Source organism: Otolemur garnettii, unplaced genomic scaffold, assembly GCF_000181295.1.
Source record: "Otolemur garnettii isolate 467f Iridium unplaced genomic scaffold, OtoGar3 scaffold00090, whole genome shotgun sequence".
NCBI lineage: Eukaryota > Metazoa > Chordata > Mammalia > Primates > Galagidae > Otolemur > Otolemur garnettii.
In genome coordinates, this window is record NW_003852485.1 from 4,800,012 (window position 1) to 4,821,906 (window position 21,895).

At 40.6% G+C, this 21,895-nt stretch overlaps 1 protein-coding gene across 1 annotated transcript in view; it reads right to left on the reverse strand.

Annotated features, from left to right (window-relative positions):
* Window positions 1–19,772, reverse strand: part of GALNT3 (polypeptide N-acetylgalactosaminyltransferase 3) — a 48,045-nt gene extending 28,273 nt beyond the window's left edge. Inside the window, exon 1 of the mRNA XM_003795148.1 lies at window positions 19,501–19,772. The gene's annotated coding sequence lies outside the window, so the exon portion shown is untranslated. The remainder of the gene's footprint in view (window positions 1–19,500) is intronic.
* Window positions 19,773–21,895: the final 2,123 nt, after the last annotated feature.

Here is a 21,895-nt window from a genome sequence, read left to right on the forward strand (position 1 = left end):
TATGTGGCTGATGCCTTAGCCGCTTGAGTCACAGGCCCCCAGCCTAAAAATGGATTTTTGATCTAAATTGCAAAAAAGTCATTTAGACATGGAGAGATAAGACGAAATTCAAATTTAATTCAAAGCAAGAATGACCCAAAGGTTTGAAAGAGCTTAGGAACTAAAATTGATATAAATAAAGCAATGAAGTGTTATTATAAATTATGATTCCATAAAATCTTTTTATAAATATTTTATTCTAATCATAAAAATAAGAAAATTTATACTTGATCAATAAACATATAATCCAAAAGACACACACAAAATGTGAATTAGTAAAAAAAAAACCAGAATTCTTAATTCCTTTTTTGTGGAATAATGCCATGCTCTTTTGTAATAGACAGAATGGTCAGGAAAACGGTAAAAATGTTTTCAACCTCTCTAAAACAATTGGAAGCTGGACTGTAGGAGATATTTGTTTCATCAGCTGTTTTCACATAAGTCTTCAACTTTGGTAGGTAGTATTGGTAAAGTGTTAGTGAACATTCAGCACTTGCCCCTGAGGATGCATCAGAAGAATGAGGACAAGTGGTTTGAGGGGAAGGAAAGAGAAGTTATTAATTTGCCAGCAAATGATGGCAAATCATTTCTCTCCCAATTCTTTTTGGGAATTAAAACCTTGCCTAAGAAGCTCTGGAGGTGGGGATATCCTTTTTTCTTTATACTATAAGAGATGGCTCAATGGAATTGTCTAGACAGAGGTCACAAGATTTTCTTAGCCAAACTAGCCAATGGTGGGTTGAATCACAACCATCAGCATTGTTGAACAACAATAGCCTGAAGCTGAGAACGTCCCCTTTAAAGTCTTTATATTTCAGCTCAGAGGCAAGACATTGGTACTTTAAGATAGGAGTCTGTTCACCTCATCATTTGCTGGCAAATTAATAACTTCTCTTTCCTTCCCCTCAAACCACTTGTCCTCATTCTTCTGATGCATCCTCAGGGGCAAGTGCTGAATGTTCACTAACACTTTACCAGTACTACCTACCAAAGTTGAAGACTTATGTGAAAACAGCTAATGAAACAAGTATCTCCTACAGTTCAGCTTCCAATTGTACACAAAAGTTTGAGAATTGCTAAGAAAAAAAATTAGCACAACAGCAAACTTAGGATATAATATGTCACACTTGCATATTAGAAATGATTAGCAGATGCAGGATTTGTTTCTGCACTCTTTCTAAAACTATTAAATACACCAATCCAAATAGGTTATTTGCTAATTATCAAAGATCAGATTTACAGAAGAAGAGAAGTGAAAACCATAAAATTGTTTTTAAAAACTAGAACAAAAATAAAATTCAGAGATCTTCTAAATCCTAAATTCTTACACATTCCTAAAAGTGAAAGAAATTCAGAGACCTGGCTTTAAAAATATATTAATTTGTATCCTAGGGTAATATGTAACATATTACGAAAAGGCATTATTAATAATAAATACAAATATCCAGAAAATGAAAAGGTAAAACAATATACACAATTTTAACCGGCTGTGATTGGGAGTTAAAATCAATGGATTATTCTCAGGGGTAAATATATGCTTCCCTTTGAACAGAAAGACCTGAAGGTTTTACAAATTTAAAACAAACTAAAACACTGTGCTTCCATTTATCCAGACTACAATTTCTCAAATCTTAAAGTGACTATACATCACCTGGAGATTTTGTTTAAGTGAAGATTGAGAAGGGAAAATATCAAGATCTATCTTGATCATCACACTTGTCCCTCCAGGCAAAGCACACAGAAACACACATTGCAGGAATGCTAGTTGTTAATAAAATTCCAACTGAAGCGATTTTCAAAAGTAGTGACAAGCCAAACTTTATAACTGCACAGGAAAGTAACATTTAATAAAACAAGAAGACAGTGGTTCTTTCCATTTCTTGTCTCTGTGTTTGTGACAATAAACCCCAGGGATTTAAGGTCTGGTTCCAAATTAATTTAACTGGCACAAAGCCTGATTGGTATATAAAACTTCTTTGCTACTGAGTTAAAGCATGCTCTAAAAAGCTAAGGGTAGCCACACTAAGCAAGAAAATACAAAATTATATCCTAAAATCCTAATATAGATTATAGAGTAAGAAAAGTACACTATTGTGAATTAATACTTCCTGGATCTTTGCCACATATTATCCTCTGGATTTCCTAATTGAATTTAAAACCAAAGAAAATTAAATTAAATTAAAAAAAAACCTCTTGCCCTGATAATAAATACTCTTTATGCTTAGTCTGGCAGAAGTTTTATTAAGTGCCCCCCATCTGCTAGTGAAAGTGTCAGGGGAAGTTTCTGCTTGCATTTACTGGAGGAACCAAATTTCATGGTGAGCTGCTCGTTGGGGTTTGTTAGCTTTGATTACGTGAAGTCCATTATTGCATTCTTGCCAACAGTTCTTCAGAGCAGGAAGTGACTTCTGGACACACAACAACAGACAGACAACTGATGCCAAGCAAAGTGCACAGAGACACAGCAGCACTAAGCACACCTCAAGGAGCCCAGCTAAAGGCAAAGAGTTGATCTGGAGGGCTAGAAAACGCCAGTGGATAACAAAGTATGTGCAAAGCAGGATGGCTTTCTGAACAGAGGTATCTGCAGGTTATGAGAGAAGAGGTAAAGGGTAAAGTGGCAGAGTTGAACACCAGGGACTGGAAGGCGAGGGTTCAACACTGAGAAAGAAAGGATCTGATATGCAATCTCTCAACTTCCTCAGGTCAGATGGGTATCTCCATTAATGTTATCTCGGAGTGTGACTAGTGGCCGATAGAATCTTGACTGCAGGAACAGCAGACTTGACTCTACCTCTACAGTCTGAAGTAAACAAGTAATTATAGAGCTATACTACCTGTCACAGGAGTCACAAACTCAGGTGCTCACATGATCTCTCCTGCCACATCTCCCTTGTCACATCTGCACCTGTGAATGAATGTCATGTTAGGCATTAAAGAGACATATTGGTTATGGCATATTAGCGAGTACAGGGATTCTGAGGAGTGATGGGGTGGATCTTAACTGATATTTTCCCCCAGGCAAAACTTCTATGTTATAGAACATTTTCCCATCTTGTAAACATAGTTGGTGGCTTTTGGATTAATAAGGAGCTAGAAAACTGTAGTAATTTGAACAGAGATTATTATAATCTAGTATTAAGAGAGGATTTGAATAACTGAAATTGGCTAGTGAGAGTTAGATAATTCTAAAGAACATAGGAGTTGTAGATAAGTATAAGGGGCAACCACTCCCTCTAGGGCTAAGACAAGCACCAAGAATGAGCCCCCTCTCACCAGGGCTGACAGCCAGAGACCTCTATGGGGAAGGCATAGCTTTGACTAGAGAGAATACAGTCACAGAGGTGCTTCTCTGGTAGACCTTGCCAGAAATCTGCCCTTGACAGTTCCAGAAGAGGCTATTTTCAAGAGTCCTGAACCCTGAAATTAGCCACATATTGAGGAAAACTTCTGGGTGCTGTTCACATCTGGAGTCACAGAGGCTGTTCCCTACAGGAGTCTAGTGTCCTTCCACCTGCTGCACTAACAAAGATGGCTCTGTGCTGGTTGCCTGGGACAAAGAGCAGTTCCCTAGGTACCCTATCTTGTTGGACCCCCAGTGTGCACATGTGTGCGTCAGAGGAGAGAGTTTGAGGAACAGTGACCCAGACTAGGGAGCAGGTGATGGTGTCTGTGGCTATAAACCACTGCTGCCCAAGTCAAGTTCTGGACAAAGTGGGGGATGCCAACTCTAGAGAAATCTGTGCCCTGAAAGTACACAGGACAGAGAAATCCCATCAGGAACTGGGCAGTGGGGGGAAACTATGCCCAGAGAAAGCCTGTCCAGTGAGCAACACTGAAACCAAAAGGGAAGTCTCTTCCACCTTCAGTGGACACTACCAGCAGGGATTGACGTCATGCCAGCTAGCAGAAGTGCAGTGTTTACAAGGCCCAGCTACATTATCACAGAGCAGGCTAAAAGAGCACATTTGGAGCTGAGCGGATAAACTGATAAGCAGCGTACTCTACAGTTCACCACTCACCTTCCACATACACATTGCCCCACTCATTTACACTCCTGTAATACAACTTTACACTTTGCTTGACAGGATGTATGTGTTCTTTTTACAAGAAGTTCTATATCCTCAAAAACAAGGAGATACACAATACCTCCTGTGTCCAGTGCTGTGACCCTGAATTACTGCTCCAATTCTGCCACAATCCCACTGAATATTCTGCTACCTACAGACTAAACTATAAAGTTATTCTTCAACAGCTTTTATGTATCATTTGAAAAAATGAAATTGGGAAGCAGAGAAGAAAATTGTTAGTATATACAAATAAACACATACAAATAACAAGCAAAGAAAAAATGTGCAGGCCTCCTAAAATCCTCAATTATCTAATTGGCTATGAGTACATGATATATACCTATAGCTTCTTTCTTCAAATACCTACTTTGTATTTAGCCTGTCCGTGGTCAATTGAGAAATCCACAGCTGTTGGTGCTGTCAGGATGAGCGAATTCATATATAGGATATGTGTTTATTAATCTAATGAGGACAAATCTCTATGTCCTCAATGATGAAAGAAATCCAATGTAATGAACCTGACACCCAAGGGCTGGGTGGTCCCCCCATGGACTCAGAGTGGGTTTTTGCAGATTAGGAGCTCAGCAGGTCACCTATAGAAAGGGGAGGTCCATGTTGCTGAGCCCATGTACATGTGGCCTCCATTCCTGCCAACAAAGTCACTGTTCATGTGTCCACTGAACAAACATGGGAGAATAGCTGGAGACAGGCTGATTGACATCCACAGAGGGTGTCATTTTGTTCACTGGATTATGTGCCTCCTCTGTGACAAACGTCTTTTGATGAGCATTTAGGTAGGGCACTAATTTTTTCATTTTGACAAGCCCTTCCACATACTTCTCTGTCAAACAACCAATCTTTTAATCTTGTTCCTTCCAGGGCCCTGCCCACAAACCACTAGCTACTATCCATCAACCAGTATAGATCTGTACTTCTCGCCATCTTCCTAGTCACAGTGGACAACCATATTTACTGTTCAAAATTCTGCCTACTAGGAGAATTTCCCTTCTCCTCTATCCTTCATGATTAATCATGGGTGGGGTGACAGTGTTCATTCTTTGGTGGCATCAGTATATTGTGCAGATTTATTTGTAAATAAGCTTTGAGATTTTTTTCTTCCTTTAGGAACTGGACTAAAAGGATCCATCAAAATCCATAGCCATATTTTGAAGAAGACAAGGCAATATAACTAGAGTTGGTATCAAAAGGGTCTCAGTCATTTGGTCATGCGATTTGCACCATTTCCATTAGATGATATATTTGTGCTCTCCATGGTCAATCTCATGATGAGACAGGTGGACTATACACAGTTAATGACGGGAAGCTCAGCCTGCATGGAAATCTGACACCCTATGGTTATTATGCATTCAGTATCTACCTAGTACCAAGCCAGAAGCTGTTCATCAAAGGGTAGATAGTTACCTGGAGAAGAAATGCAAAACCGTGGCACTCTGCACTATGATTCTGCCATTGGCACTTTCCAGAGGCTCCAGACAGCATGCTTCTTTGTCCAACACTCCAGAATCACTGGACTTGTTAGACAATAGAGCCACAGTGGTGGCACAGCTCGTACTGTGTCTTGGATTTGCTGCATAACCTACTTTTGCTTTGGCCATCATTCATCATTAGCTTTATGTTCAAAACTGATAGCCTTACGAGTTACTCTGTAGATGGGCTGAAGTGGTACATTCAAATGTGATATATGTTGTCTCAAAAATCAAAAAAGGACTAGTGATGGTAGTGCCCAGAAAGGTTACTAAAATTCTGGACCCTTGCATTTTTGTGGGGCTGACTTATCACCCTCTAGTTCTCATATGCCTTACTAAGACATCTAAAATACTGGCTACTTTCTACTCATTAAATACAATCAACATAAGATCATCAATGTAGTGGACCAGTGTGAAGATTTGTGGAATATTAGAATCATGATGATCTACAGGACAGGAAAATTGAGCAAGGCCTGAGGCAAGATAGTGAAGGTATATTGTTGGTCCTGCTAGATAAAAACAAATTAATTTTCATAGTCCTTATAATTTGGCATGAAAAATTATTAACTAAGTCCACAGCTACACATCAAAATGCTAGGTACTGAGTGGTTTGATCAGAATACTACATCTAGGGGCTCGGCGCCCATAGCACAGTGGTTACAGTGCCAGTCACATACACTGAGTGGTTACAGTGCCAGTTCAAACCCACCCTGGGCCAGCTAAACAATTGCCAGAAAAAGATAGATGGGCATTCTGGTGGGCACCTGTAGTCCCAGCTACTTGGGAGGCTGAGGCAAGAGAATCACTTAAGCCCAAGAGTTTGAGGTTTCTGTGAGCTGTGACACCACAGACCTCTAAAGGGGACATAGTAAGACTCTGTCTCAAAAAAAAAAAAAGAAAGGAAGAAAGAAAGAATATTACATCTAGGTCAGCACAACATTTGGAGTTACCTAATGATCGAGTTTATGATAGTTCAAAGTCATTCCCTAAGATCCACTGAGCTGCTGCTCCAACCAAAAATGTTAGTTAAACATGGTTGCAATAAATGTCAAAATTCTTACTTTAAATCTCCAATGGTGGCATTGATCCCTACAATTCTCTCATGGCTACAGGATTACTGCCAATTTATTTTTGAGGGGAAGGGAAATTGTAAAGTCTTATTCTCAGCTCTCCTATGCCCAGGTCCTAAGTCCATGGTTGACAGAGTTAATATAGGGATTCTACCAATTATCCAGTATGTCTATTCCACTTGTCCATTAAGGAACTGCAGACACAAGCACAGGGTGGATCTGCTAACCAGATCCACAATGGCCCAGTGTGAGTCTGATTAGTGCTGGGACTGCATCTATTACATGACCACCCTAAGTCCCTTAAGTCTGGAGAGCCACAATATTTGGGGTCCCTAGTAATTAGTATGAAAGGTCTAAGTATTTCTTTTTCCCCAAAGCATTGTATCTAGTAAATAGCTACTCGTCCATTGGAGGAAAATCTCTGCATCTGCAAATTGACAGAGGTCTGGAAACTGGGTGAGATGCTGTGACTCTCAATTGCAGCAACTAAAGTCAACTTTTTGTTACCAGAGCTAGAGTTTTTCTTGTAATACCTGTGAAGTGATGTTGTAGTCCTGCCCATCTATTTCATTCATTAGCTACCACTGGGCATATGCCAATTGTATTAAATCAGCTATCTGAATCATCTGCAAGCCATTGTACTCTGATATGCTGTGTTCTTGCCTTCCCCTTTGAAGATGTGTCCACTTTGTGTCTGGTGGCTTAAAGCTTATAGCCACTTGGCTTTTGCTACTCTGGGATTCTAGTACCTGCGCTGAAATCAGGGAGCCAATTTCAATGGTCTACAAAGGAGAGCAGGCACAGAATTTTCATGAGTCCAAGAGCTCTTCTGACTAACATATTTCTTAATACTTCAATGAAGGGCATGTCTACTGGGTCTTCTTAGGGAATGTAGTTGGAGGATGGGCATGTAGACTGCACTTCATAAATCCAATTAAACATTCCTTTTTTAAAAGAGTTCAAACATCACAAGTAGTAGGCAATTTTTCTCAACTCATTCTCCCTTTGAGGTCCTGGCTTGCTCAACTGCCACTACTCTGCATTCACCTTCTACAGGTTTATTGATAACTCAGTAGATCCTCCTCCTCCTCCTCCTAACTTCCATCATCCTCTAGATCAGGGGTGTCCAACCTGCAGCCCATGGGCTGTTTGCTAACTTTGTGATGACTATTTTGACTGATCTATGGTGTCAGATATTACAGAAAGTATGCAGGGACCATCTTTTTGCTAATCACCTTTTGTTTAGTGTTTGTCTATTTAATGTGTGGCCCCAAACAACTCTTATTCTTCTAATGTGCAGCAGAGAAAATAAAAGGTTGCACCTTCCTTGTAGATAGTGCCAGCAAATGTTCTGCAAAGGACCAGTCAGTTTTTTTTTTTTTTTTTGCTTTGCAGACTATATGGTCTCTATTCCAACTATGCAATTCTATTGTCATACCACAGGAAAAGACAATATGTAAATGAATGAGCATAGCTGTGTCCCAAGTAAACTTTGTTTTCAAAACCAGGTGGTGGACTCAAGGATTGTAGGTTGCTAGCCTCTACTCCAGAAGTTATAAAAGACGTGAACCTCAACATTTATAAATCTCCCCACTTTTCCTTTCTCTATTAGTTGCAACCTCTACAGATATAAAACAATAAATTCTTCACAAATTATCTATAACATCACTTTTTTATTGTATATAAAATCAGTTTCTGCCTTTAAGATTAGGACATATATGGATATATATGTGCTTAATTTGAAGCACACAATATCCCTCTACTTCTCCAACAACCATCTGAAATTCCTACATTATCTACTTTCCAGGGTTAAGGTTTGAAATGCCTCTTTTGATATGCAAGTTTCAGTTGGAAATAAACCAGTATCAGCCTAACCTTTAACTGGTCCTTTAACAGCTGGTATCAGGTTAATTTTCCTCAGGATTGTACATAGTGAATTATTATATTTACTGTGAGGCCTATTAGACATGTGCGCTAATGAGAAAGGGAGGGGTACTGAATTCTGTGGAATTTACACTTAATTTTTTAGTCAAAGGGGAGAGGCCTTGATGTATTTTAAGCAAGGTGATAACCTAATCAGAACTGAAATTTATAAAGATTATCTTTGAAGCTGTTCTGAATATGGATCTCCAATACGAGGGAGGAGAACCAGATAGGAAGCTGGAGGCAATTAAGAGACTATTAAAAGTAATCCAGGCAAGAAGAGAAGGGGGTTGAAGGTTTGGAAAGAAATTTGGAAGGCAGAGTTATTTCAACTCAAGAAATGAATCAATGTGGAAGCTGGGGATGTTGCTAAGTTGTGATGTGTATAAAGGATGAGTTTTTGACTTGTTGAATGGTGCTACCAGATGGAGCGGTCTCTGTTCTGGATTACCTGCACAGGTGGACCAAGAACTCAAAACTAAGGGTCAAGAGGCCAGTGAACACCAACAGAGGTGTTGACAGACACTAAAGAGTACAACAGAAACAACAATAAAAACAAGTCTTACGCAGTTCAAAATGAAAAGCAAAGTTCAGGATCAAAAATCTCAAATAAGAACAACCCCCAGTAACTTGAATTAGAAATCCTGTCTGTATTATTCATTGTCCTCCAGAAAAGAGCCCACTCTGCCACCAAGTCTTTACTGCCAAGTATTTTCCCCTTTATCCCATTTTCCCTTTTTCCCCATTTGACTCAGAACCACCAAACTTACAAGGTCTCATATTACTCTAGTCCAGTGGTTCTCAAACTTCCTAATGCCGTGGCCCGTTAATGGTTCCTGTGGGTCACAATCCACAGGTTGAGAACCGCTGCTCTAGTCTCTACCAAAGTATCCACTGGATGTGACGATAACATCTAAAAATGTATCTCATAGATATGCTAATATACAAGTAAAATGATATACCTGTAAACTTGGACATTAGCACATTGTTTTACTATCAGAAGGTTGAAAAACCCACAACCCTGCCAACAGGGAACTAAATAAATGACAGAACAGTGATGAAATACTATACAGAGCAAAAACACAAAGCTAGTTGATAAGCTGATATGAAATATCTACCATATAGTTAAATGGGGGGAGAGAGCAAGATTCATTTGTATTTCTAAAAGAGGGAAAATACACATATATTATTTTTGCATCTTAAAAAGGTAGCATGGGTTACCTCCAGAAAGCATGAGAAGGCGATAGCGAAAATTTATTATGTACTTCCTACCTTTTGAAAATTGTGAACTCCATGAATACAGCAACTACTAACAAACTTTAAAAACTAAGCCAAACAAAAATGAAAATGCGTGAAGGCAGAAGATTCTAGACATGCAATATCTTGAATTTGTGAATTCCATGCACCATTGCTCAGGAACCTACTGAAAGATATGTTCCATCCAAATGAGAGAGAGAATAAATCACAAGAGTCACAGGATATAAGCAGTAGAGATTCCATCAGAATGTCAGCAAAGAGAAATCGCAAACAGCCATATAGCAGGCGTAGAGAGCAATAGTCCAAACCGGGACAAGAAAGCAGCTCTAGAAAGGGACTAGTAAGTCTGTCACGTTAGACTAGGTGGACAGTCAAACTGAGAAATGTCTACTAACCTAGAAATTGTACTCCAGTTGATATATGGAAAAACCTAGCAAATTGTTTTTCTTAAATGAGTCAATTATTAACTCTAGGATTTTAAAAAATTTTCTAAGGAATCATAAAATGCTTGCCTTGGCTCAGCAGTAAGTAATACTTATGTATCATAGTAAATAAATACCAAATGTAAACAAAAGAATGTAAGAATTACATTGGGAGGTCAGGGAAGGGGGAGTAGAGGTATGTGTGAAAAGAGCTAAACTTGTATTTACCACTAAACAATGCCAAATATTGATACATTAAGAAACAGCAGTGTGAGGCCAGGCACAGTGGCTCAGGCCTATAATCCTAGCACTCTGGGAGGCCAAGGCCAGAGCATCACCTGAGCTCAGGAATTTGAAACCAGTCTTAGCAAGAGTGAGAACCCTGTCTCCACTAAAATTAGAAAAACTAGTCGGGCCTTGTGTGGGTGCCTATAGTCCCAGTTACTCAGGAGAATGAGGCAGAAGGATCTCTTGAACCCAAGAATTTAAGGTTGTTGTGAGTTATAACACAATGGCACTCTACCCAGGACAAAAAAGAAAAAAAAAAAAAAAAAAGAATGAAAAGAAAGCAGTATAATCACATTATTTCGAAAGATTGGTACTGGTAGAAACATCTAAAAGAAGTGAAAATGGTTGCTTTTAGGCAGAAGGACTGGGGAGCCAAGGGGGGAGAGCCAGGGTTGACTGGATTAAGTCTTTTAATATTCATATTTAGTTTTCCTTACATATAAGTAGGATAGACATACAATCATCCTTTGGTATCACAGCAGGGGATTAGTTCCAGAACCCCCTTGGACACCAAAATCCAAGAATTCTCAAGTCTCTTACATAAAATGGCACAGTATTTGCATACCCATAAAATGGATACCTACGTAAATCCTTCTGGTGACTTTAAATCACCTCTAGATTATTTATGATACCTAATACAATGTAAATTATATATAAATTGTTGGTATACTATATTTTTTAAAATTTATATTATTCTCTATTGTTGTATTTTTCCCTGAATATTTCCAATCCAAGGTTAGTTGAATCTGCAGATGTAGAACTCATGGAAATAGAAGGCAATTCTATGGGATTTGGAATCATACTGTTTGTTTGTTTCTTTATTTATTGAATTATTTTTCTTCCTTTTTAAATTTTAAATTAATGTGAGGGTACAAACTATTAGGTTACAACACTTGCATTTATTAGGGAGAGTCCCTGTTGTAGTTGTGTCCCACACCCACAGGGCGTGCAATGTACCCTTACATGGAATCATATTGTTTAGATTTGAATCTTGGCTCTGACATTTTACTAACCTTGTAGATGGAAGCCCATTACTTAATTTCTCAATTTTTCTGTCTCTAAAATAGGGAGAAAATAGTATGAGACTCATAGGGTTGTTTTGAAGATTAAATAAGTTAGCTCATGTAAGTTGCTAGAAATATGCTTAGCACATATTACTCAATAGTAAACAAGGACCAAGGCTTTTATAACAATAAATAGGAACAATCATCACTTGATGAAAGAAAAAGGCATTAGTAACTAAAATCTAATTTTAAAATATGGCCCATATATAAAAGTCTTCCCCTTTTATGTGGAAACTTTCATTTTTAAAAGTTAATACTCTCAGTTACTAAGGACTTTATTTCTTTTCTTTTCTTTCCTTTTTTTTTTCAGACTTTATTTCTTTAGGCTACAGTCTTCACACTCAGTCTAACTCATAAATGGGGACAGGAATGGGGCAGGAGAATGTTGAAAAATTCCATCTTATTAGTGCTAAAAAAATATCTGCTCAAACTTGAAAAGTGAACATTAACCACAAAGGCCAAAAGTGGAGGGAAGAACCTTCCAGGAAGGGAGAATAATACTTGCAGAGATCGAGGGGCAGGAGGAAGATAGTATAGAAAAGCCTAGAGGAGCGGGGAGCAGAGTGAGACTGTGGGGTGTGTCCTTGACAGGAGCAAGATCATGCCAGGCCTTTAGGCATGTCAGGGACTTTGTCCTATCCTAAGGGCAATGAAGGGCTGTAAGCAGGGGTAAATATGAGCAAATGTTCTGAAAGATCACTCTGAGGACACTGTGAGGAACCAGCAAGACAGAATCCAGAAAGGGGTTCAGATGTGCAAATAGGGAGGCTGTGGCAAAAGTCCAGGCCAGAGACGGGGGAAGTGACAGGAATGGAGAAACTTGGGTGGATCTGAGAAACATGGAGGGGATAAAATTGACAGAACTTGACAAAGGACGAGCTGGTGAAATAAAAAGGGGATGGCTGACTCCAGGGCCTAGTTTTCCCCATTTTATTTTGCTTTCTTTTTCTTGTTTGATTTTGGTCCAGTCTAACTAGATTAAGTAAAGCCTTCCCCACTCGGCTCCTCAACAATAGCAATATACTCGATTTTAGAGTCTTTACAAGCAAAAGCTACAAGACATTTCCATCTCAAAGTTAATGTTTCACTTCTAAATGGTAAAACCCACATCTTGGAGCAGAACCAAAAGACCACAAAATAAGGTGAAATTCAAAGGAAGGAGATGGAAATAACCAAATTAAGTAGACTAGTTAAGTACAGTGAAACAGTTTCCTCCTTCCTGATTTCTTTGGTTGCTTCCCATAAAAAAAAGCAAATTGACTTATCCTGCCTGCCGATAACTCTCCCCTTTCTGTGACACTTTTACTCCAATATTTTTATTCCACAAAAGGCTTACTAGAAAGACAAGGTTTGTACACTTTGAAAGTAATCTAAAATATGCGTTGGGACATATGCATACACAGAAGGAATCAAAAGCAGACTACATGTATAAAGCGAATAACAGAAGTATAACCAGGTGTATGGGGAAGTGTGGCTGGGCAGAGGGGGCCTCCTAAATGAAGCAAGATCTTCATTGATTCTTAAGAACCATTATGAGTTATAATGGAATCACATCTGGAAAGCAACTAATCTGGGATCTCGTCTGGAAAGCAACTAGTGTTCTACGAGCTTCGGAAGCAGGAGGGAAAGCAAGCCTAGTATCCATTCCCTTCTCAGCTCATTCAGCAGCAGGCAATTGGAAGACACTGTAAAAACTGAGGAAGAAAACACACGCACAAAATATAAATAATAAAAGAAGAAAAGAAAAAGTTATAGACAAAAGTAAAGATAGAAGGGAAGTGGGGAGTGCAAATTAAAAGCACACAGGAAAAAAAACAAGGAAGTTGGTTGCCAGGATATAAAATTTTCTTTTATGGAGTTATCAATCCAGAGTTAAGCCAAGGTCAGATCCTGTGGGACCATGGTAAGGGTTGTGCATTCTATTTTGTGAGCAAGGGAAAGTTGAGAGATTTTACCCTGGATGGAGAATTCATATTTTTTTAAAAGGTCATCACCCTCATCCTGCAGAGGAAAGATGTGAGATAACAAGACTCACTAGTGAGCTATCAGGTAGGAGATGGCTACAGTGCCCTAGTCAAAAGCAAATAAGACCCTAAGCTAGAGCAACAGAAGTCAGGGAGGAATCTCGGGTAGGAGGTGAGGGAAGGCGTGCCGAATATAAATCAGCTGCAGTGGGCTGGTGGCTATTGTCTTAGTCAATGCTGTAATAAAATACCTTAAACTGTGTAATTTATAAATAACACAGTCTGGAGGCTGGGGAGTCCAGAGCAAGGTGATGGCAGATTCAGTATCTGGCGAGAGCCCATTCCTCACAGACAGCCTTCTATGTGTCCTCTCCTGGAGGAAGGCCAAAAGGTTAGCAAGCTTCCTCAAGGCACTTTTACAAGAACATTAATCTTTTACAAGAATACAGGCCACAATCCTTGACCTGATCACCTCCCAAAGGCCCTACCTCTTAATGCCACACATTGGGATTAGATTTCAGCTATGAATTTTGAGGGACACAAATATTCAGACCTGTAGCACAGTGGTTACGGCACCAGCCACGTACACTGAGGATGGCGGGTTCAAACCCCACCCAGGCCAGCTGAAAAACAATGACAACTGCAACAAAACAAAACAAACAAACAAACAAAAATAGCCAGGTGTTGCAGCAGGTACCTGTAGTCCCAGCTACTTGGGAGGCTGAGGCAAGAGAATTGCTTAAGCCCAAGAGTTTGAGGTTGCTGTGAGCTGTGATGCCATAGCACCCTACTGAGGGTGACATAATGAGACTCTGTCTCAATAAAAAAAAAAAGAAAAAGAAAAAGAGTTAACATGGCTTCAGATTTCTGACATGACACCTGGATCTATGGTTTATTTCCCCAAATCTCTAAAGCCAAATGTGTTTCAAAATTCAGAATTTGCCAGGCATATGCCTATAGTCTCAGTTACTTGGGAGCTAAGGCAGGAGAATTCCTTGAGCCTAGGAGTTAAAAGTATCCCTGGTCAACATAAAGAGACCCTGTCTCTTAAAAAAAAAATAAAAGTTAGAAATTTTTGGATGTTAGAAAGGGGATATGGTTCATGTACCCAACAAAATAATGTACACCAGCAGGGCCTGGGTTAGGGTTATATAATCAAGCACAGCACTGTTTCTTCAGCAAGACGCATCCCACCAAGTGAGGTACACGACAGCCTCCTGACAGTTCACTTAAGCTTTGTGCCGAATGAGTTTATATTCTGCTAACAAATGAGTAACAAAAATGTCTTGGTTTTCAGAGGCTGACTTTGGAATGGCATATAAGAAATGACAAATGTGCTAATACCTATAAATAGAATACAGGAAGTGAAACAGGTTGGTAGTTCATTTGTTTTTGATTGGATAAAGGTTCTGGTTTACAGATATATATAATCTCCAGTGATTCTGACAACTTAAAGCAGCCCAGCAGGCAATCCGGTAGCTGTTTAGAGCCAAAACAAGGAGCCCAAATCAGAGAGGGACTAACGGAAGCTTCATCTAGTCATCAGCAGTCCCTAATGACCTAGGATTCCCAGAGCTCTTTGTCTTTGCTTTGCCAGGACTCAACACACTTTGGTCTCTTACCGTTGCTGCAACCAGTTTGAATTCAATACTGCCATTGAAAATATACTAATTGCATTCAATTCACCCCAATTTTATAATACTATAATACTAATTATTCAGATACTAACTGTATACATGATTGAACAGGTAATTGAAAATACTTCCTTCTTTCTCAATCAATATTTATTCCAAATGTTCTTTTATACTCTACGGACCAGAGAACTGAATATATCTGAAGATGATTCAGGCATCAATCATTTGCAAAATACTAAATATGATAATATTTTCTTTAGAAAGTTGAATGAATGAGGAAGAAAGGTGGAATGCAGATTAAAATTGAAGTCTCTCTTGAAGGTGTAATATCCAATCAAAGCTTCCAAGGCTACATACCTAAAAATCATGGCGGGATCTACTCTACTCTTTCAATCTAGACTTTTGAGGTTGGGGGGGAATAGAGAATGTGATTTCTAAAATTTCTCTTAAACTTGTTTTATAAATAAAAGAGAAAAATATAAAATATTAACAGTATTCAAACCAACATTGAATGAAAATGGACACTTTTCCCTAATTTTTTCAGACTCTACCCAGAAGCATAACTCAGTCATAAAACTTAGAGGTCAGAATACAGCGGAACAGAATGATTTTTTTCTCTCAAACTTTTCTTGGTAATTGTTTCTATACCAAAATCCCTCCAGAAAAACACTTCTAGTTTTTCCTGTTACCAAATATCCTACAGCATGCCAAGAATACATTTAAAATACAATAATGTACCATGAGGAACATGTAGTTCCTAATAGTTGCAAGATTTCAATCTAGCACAGTGATTTTTAACCATTGTGCCCTAATTTCAAAGTAATTAAGTCTATTCTTTTTTTTTTTACTCATTTATTTTATTTTATTTCTTTACTTTTTTATTTTTTTTGTCCAGGGCTGCGTTTGAACCCACCATCTCCAGCATATGGGGCCAGCGCCCTACTCCTTTGAGCCACTGGCACTGCCCTTTTACTCATTTTTTGATCAACAAGTGTGCCTTGACGTGTCTTGGGAAAAAAAAGTTTGAAAAACACTGATCTAGTACCAAAGTCCTAGAGCTTCAAGCCCTCCAATAAATGTTGAAATAAAATTACAGCATGATTTTATAAAATACTTATTTGCTCTACTTTAATATACGGGTATGAGACAGTAAGCCTGTCGAAAAATCAACTTTTAAAAAATGTAAATTTAATAGGATAGTGTTATTTTCACATTGTGGGCTCAAGCACATCAGCAATCATAAAAGCAATCTTGTTTGTTGAAACCAATATTTTTTTAAATAAAATTATAAATATTTGGCTCAGGGCCTGTGGCTCAAGTGGCTAAGGCGCCAGCAACGTACACCTAAGGTGGTGGGTTCAAATCCAACCCGGGCCAATCAAAATAACAATGATGGCTGCAAGCAAAAAATAGCTGGGCATTGTGGCGGGTGCCTGTGGTCCCAGCTACTTGGGATGCTGAGGCAGGAGACTCACTTGAGCCCAGGAGTTGGAGGTTGCTGTGAGCTGTGATGCCACAGCACCCTACCCAGGGGGATAGCTTGAGGCTCTGTCTCAAAAAAAAAAAAATTATAAATATTTGTTATAAGATTATTGTTTTGTGAAACTTGTTTCATTTATATAAATTCACACTAGAGTGTACTGAGGCACAGAGTACGTTAGTTACTAAGAATTACAGTTAAAAAAAAATGTTTAGAAAACATTGGTGTTGGGTGATGCCTGTGGCTCAGGAAGTAGGGCGCTGGCCCCATATACTGAGAGTGGAGGGTTGGAACCCGGCCCTGGCCAAACTGCAACAACAAAAAATAGCCGGCTTTGTGGTGGGCGCCTGTAGGCCCAGGGACTCAGGAGGCTGAGGCAAGAGAATCACCTAAGTCCAAGAGCTGGAGGTTGCTGTGAGTTGTGACACCACAGCACTCTACCAAGGGTGACAAAGTGAGACTCTGTCTCAAAAAAAAAAAAAAAAAATTGGTGTTATGGAAGCATGCTTGAAACCAAAAATCTAAAGTGTTTCAAGTGGAGGAAAGAAAGACATGGGTTTGCTGCCTCATAAAATATATTTTAAGCCAATATAATAAAAGATCAGAAGACTACATAAATGTGGTCGATGTTAAGTAAAAAAATTAACTTCTGAAATACCAAGAGGGCTTAAAAAGTCTTAGTAGGTATGGAATTTTTAATACACATGTGTTCTACAACAAGAGGAAGAACATGATGGCCTCACTGAGTAGTAGCCATGGAGTCAGGCATCATGTGAACAAGTAGAAATTAAGGTAAATCAGAAGCGCAGAAAGAACAAGGCCTATCTGCATATCATACAAACTATACAAAAGGAAAAAAGATAAACATCTTATGTTAAGTGAGAATGGCAGGGGTGAAACGTCATATACAGGAGCCAGGAGTCAAGCCACTGATGATGCCATCTCAGAAGAACTGGCATTAGAATACCTCTCAGCTTCAGTTCATCACAAACTACATGGGCTCATGGAGTCTCTCCAAAGGGAGGAGGAGACTCCGAGAATGTGAGAGCTAGAGAATATTCCTGATTTTTAAGGCCTTGTTATTTTAATCTAGAGAAGCATTAATTTCCTATTTTACAGAGAGATTAACTAAGGCCCATTGTTTCAATACATGCCTGTGATGAAAACAGGTTGCATTTCTTCCAAGAGATAAAAGCAAAGGCAGATTAACCTAATATGCAAAATTCAGGGAATTCATGCATCTAATATTTAAACAGTATTTAGCAAATTTATTTCTGTATATGGAAACAAGATTAAGAGGGAAGAGAGGATCTTTTGAGAAAAGCAGAAAAGCCCAGGTTGAATTAATAATTATGTCCTGTTATGCTGTTGAGTTTAGCTTTTAATTTACACATAAAAAAACTGGAGGTATTGCCTAAGGCATTTTAAGTTAAATGTGCATTTTAAAATGTATATTTTTTTGAATTAGCAAAGATAGAACTAAACAAATCCAGGAAGTGAAACTGTTATGTGTTATTAGATATTTCTATGTTAAAATGTTGCTTGAAGCAAAATAAAGATACTTGGTACAAATAAAACTACTCAGAATGTTTAAAATAACATGTATGCTAGAAGTCATAATTCAGATATTAAAAGATAAATTTAAATGAACTTAGTGTAGTACGTGACTTTAACCTCATGTATTTTAGCCACAAACTCAAAGAAAAATTTATACAGTTAAGTGTCAGATTTTCCTATAACCAGAAATTCTCAAGTAATTTTAATTTTTTAACCATAGAATTTGAGTGTAAGTGTCTTCATTATGTAGTGGAACTTCTATAGCAAGTTATGTTAGCTTAACGTTTTCTAAAAATCGGAAAAACTGGTAACTCATCGGAGTTCTAAAAACAAATAGTTCTTTGATGAGTTCGAGAAAGCAGCAAACAAGTCTTAAGGTAAGTGCCAATTTCATCCTCAATTCTTAGGCTTCAGAAAAGCTTAATTAGGCAGGGAGAGGAATTTGGGCCTGGCACACCCAAGTTCAGACGTGGCAGGATCCTGAAACAATGTTTTTTTGAACCTTTGAGTCATATGCCACAGGCAAACCATAACTTCGATACACAGGTCCTTAAGTCAACAGGTCCTCCGACGAGGTGGTGTGGGTTGGTGAGTGGCAGTTGAATTTCCTCCCGCCGCGAAGAAAAGAACCCTCCGCGATCAAACCGGAAAGTGGGTGCAGCTCTAGCTTGGGAAACGCACCCGGAAAAGTGTAGAGTCGAAACAGAGAGAGATGCCCGCGTCCCGACCACACAGCGCTTTCCAAACCACTCGGAAACCATATAAATGGCTCGGCGGCCGCGGTTTCCAGCCCAGAACTGTCTGGGGTCCGGCCGGGAAAGTTGGCCGGAGACGCCGTGCCCTGCCCGGTCGCGGATGGTCCTCTCGGGCGCGGGGCTGGGCAACCTGCTAGCCCGGGTCAAACGCTGCCGCCCCGCGCCCGGCCCACCCTCTCAAAGACGAGTCCGGGGCCACCACGTTTGGTCCCAGTCCGACTCCTCTGAGGCCACCCTACAGGGACTGACCCGGAGCGCCGCAGGCGAGAGGGGTGCCCGGGTTTCCCCCGCGACGCCTCCCCCGCCGGGCCTCCGGCGCCCCTTCGGCCTCTCCCCAGGGGCAACTGAACACTGCTCTCGAGCCCGTCTCCAACCGGCCACCTGGATGTACGTAGCCTTCTCCCCACACCCGACCCTCCGCGGCCGTCCTACCGCCCCCTCCGACGCATCCCAGGGGTGCCCGACCCCCGCCGCCGGCCCGCCAGCTTACCTGGCAGGTGGGCAGGGCGGCGGGAAGCGGCGGCCGGCGGGCGCTGGACGTGGGCTGGGTGCCAGGTGCAGGTGGTGGCGCCGGCGACTCCGGTTGCTGTCGCTACAGTTGCCGCTCAGTCGAGCTCCTCCTCCGCCGCCGCCTCCTGCCTTCCCGCTGGGTCTCCCGCGTTGCCAGGAGAGGCCGAACTCCGGCGCGGCTTCCTCGCGGAGTCTCCCAGGTGAGCTGCAGCCGGCGACGTCGGCAGGGGCGAGGCCCGGCTCCGCGCCTGCGCGCCAGCCTCCCGCCCCGCCCCAGCCCTACCTGAGCGCTCCAGGTGAGAACCCGGGGCGGCGCGCGGGCGGGGGCGCGGTCCGGCCGCGCGGCCCGGGCACGCGGCTTCTCTCTCCGCCCGCGGCCAGCTGGTCTTCCGAGGGCGTCCCGCCTCCCGCCCCGTCTACGTTAGGAATCCTGCGCTGACCTGCGGGCAGTGTCGCCTTGTATCCAGAACGCACAGTCCGGGTCCCTGGGGGCAGTCAGAAGATCTAGATTTCCCGCACACACTTCCTTTCCTGCTCGGTGCCCTGCCCGGGACCCAGAGGCTCAGTGCCTGCGGGGACCCCTTGAGGAGGGCAGCAACTGTTGGCTCGTGTGGTTTCCTCGAGCAGGGTTCCCCAGCGTCTGTCCCCGGTTGGGTTTGTGAGCTTCCTTCCAATGTCCTCTGGATTTCATCACTCCCCTGTCTTCAGCGCAGCTAGTGGTTTCCGTTTCTGTAAGCGGGCGCGGGCGCTCGGCTAGGGGTGCCTCACGTCCAAAGGAGGAGCCTCCCTCTCCCGAAGAAGAGCCTCTGGTATTTGGCAGAGTCTTGCCAGTTCGGGGCACACCTCCCCTTGCTGGGCTGCTATCAAAAGGCAAACCAATTCCCCAAAGAGAAGGGAAAACAGCGACAATAGAAAGAACCCCGCTGTCCTTGTTTGGAAGAGATTGTGGTTTCCTGGAGAGGACTTGATTCTACTTCTACTGTAGGTTTGCTTAAAAGATCAACATCTATTCTGGAAGGCAAGAACATACACAGTAGGAACATGGTAGATTTAGCCGTTGTTTTTTAAAAAAAATTTTTAAACAGTATTTTTCCTTTTATGATATTTACAACTTCTGTTTCATGCTTCCTCCGCCGCTATGACAAACACGGGGACTTAAAATGGCCTGTATACCTTTCTGTGCATTCATATATTTGGATTTATCTCCAATATATGTAGGAATAGAAACAGACAAATAGCTAAAAACTTTTAGGTGATATGTTTAATTATATGGTTGCAGGTCTTTTCCTACAAAGTTTAGCCCTGGCCTTCCTCCTACAATTTGAACCATTCTCTTATGGTGCTTAATTACTGGGTTATTAGTGTTATGTGTGACCTAAAAATAAGGTTTGAAATTTGGTTAGTAGCGTATCAATAAGTGTAGCGTCAGTACTTGAGTAGTCTAAGACGTTGATTTTCGTATCCATAGTACTACATACTATTTTATACTAGTGAGTTAGGTTTAAGACATCAGTTAGGTAATTTTGGTAATTTTCTATTTGTATTTTGTGTTTATTTTGCCAATGTCAAAAACACTATTTAATATCTGGTACCTACAAGTTCACTCTCCCCTTCAGAAATAGTCAGGAGTTACTTGTGAATATTACTATGTTTGCCTATGATTCCGAGCTGAGAACACTAACTCCCTAAATCTCCGTCTTTTTTTTTTTTTTTTTTTTTTGGAGGTCCTTTGACTTTCGTTGGTGTTTGCCTCTAGATGGAGGAAAATTGGAAATTTGGGGAGATATACTGGAGGAATAACCAAAAATGCTGTATCTTTTGTTATACGCCAACCAACTCTGAATGAGGCAGGAGCCAAAGATTGTCAGAGTTTTGATGTCCCTTCAGGCGAAGAGCAACAATTTTCTCTGACAATCAGGACAGAGCAGATGGATATAGAATAGCAATCTGGAATCCAAAGACTGAGCTACACTGACGGCAAGACGAGTAACATCAAACAACAAAAGAAAAGAGAAGCTCGGGCAGACCTCTAAAAAGAGAGCAAAGATATGGGACCAAAATGCTATATGAGGAGTGACAAAAGAATAGAAAAATATAAAAATGACCAGGAGTTAACAAAACTGACTGTCAGCTTTACAATGGAGACAGATAATCTAAAGAAGGAAGCAGTGTGTCTTGGTCTGGCGTTACTTGTCCGAGTTGAGTATTCCCTATTTGAAATCTTGGGCCCAGAAGTGTTTAGGATTTTGAATTTTTTCTCCCCAGATTTTGGAATATTTACATATGCATAATAAGATATCTTAGGGACAGAACCCAAGTCTAAAACAAAATTTGTATTTCATGAACACTTTATATCCATAGCCTGAAGGTAATTT